Raw genomic sequence first — 841 nt, forward strand, 5'->3', positions numbered from 1 at the left:
CGACGTCCATCATTCTATAGTGAGGAAGATTATTCACAAGTGGAAAATATTCAAGACACCAAATTTCCCAAGAGATGCAGGCCTCAGTTAGCATCTTAAATGCCGAAGTTCATGACAGCACAATTAGAAAAAGACTGAATACATTTTTTTTTATTTTTTTTGTTTGGAAGGGTTGCCAGGAAATGATTCGTTCCTCCAAAACAAACCCATCTTACAGCTTATGTTTGCAAAGTTGCATCAAATAAGCTACAAGACTTCTGGAACATTGTTCTCTGAACAAGTGAGGCCAACGTGGAAATGTCTGGTCTTAATCCACAGCACCACGTTTGACACGAAAACAAACCCAGCATATCAGCGCTATAAAGCACGGTAGTGGAGCGGTGATGATTTGGGCACCTTGCAGTCACTGAGTTGACCATAAACTCCGTAAACCAAAGTATTCTAGAGTCAAATGTGAGGCCGTCTGTCTGGCAGCTAAAGCTTGGCAAAATTACAGCAGAACAAGAATCCCGAACTGCAAAACTATAACAGGGTGGCTTAAAAAAGTCCAGATCTCAACCTGATTGAAATGTTTAAGAAATTTGTATAAAGTGACATTGTGTGATGTGTGTTGTTCATCTCAGGTTGTATTTACCTTATCGTAAGACCTGGTAAGGACCAGATAATCCTTTATTAATTCCTTATATATCAAACTTTAAGGTGTCCTTTCTTTTTACCGTGACTATATAGGATTCCTCACTGAATTAAAATGTATATAAAGATTATAATTTGCAAATAAGTTTTCAACATCTGCAGGTAACGAATAGCACGTGTAAATAAAAAAAAAAAGCCAGACTGTGCA

The sequence above is a fragment of the Maylandia zebra genome, linkage group LG7, assembly GCF_041146795.1.
Source record: "Maylandia zebra isolate NMK-2024a linkage group LG7, Mzebra_GT3a, whole genome shotgun sequence".
NCBI classification, from domain to species: domain Eukaryota; kingdom Metazoa; phylum Chordata; class Actinopteri; order Cichliformes; family Cichlidae; genus Maylandia; species Maylandia zebra.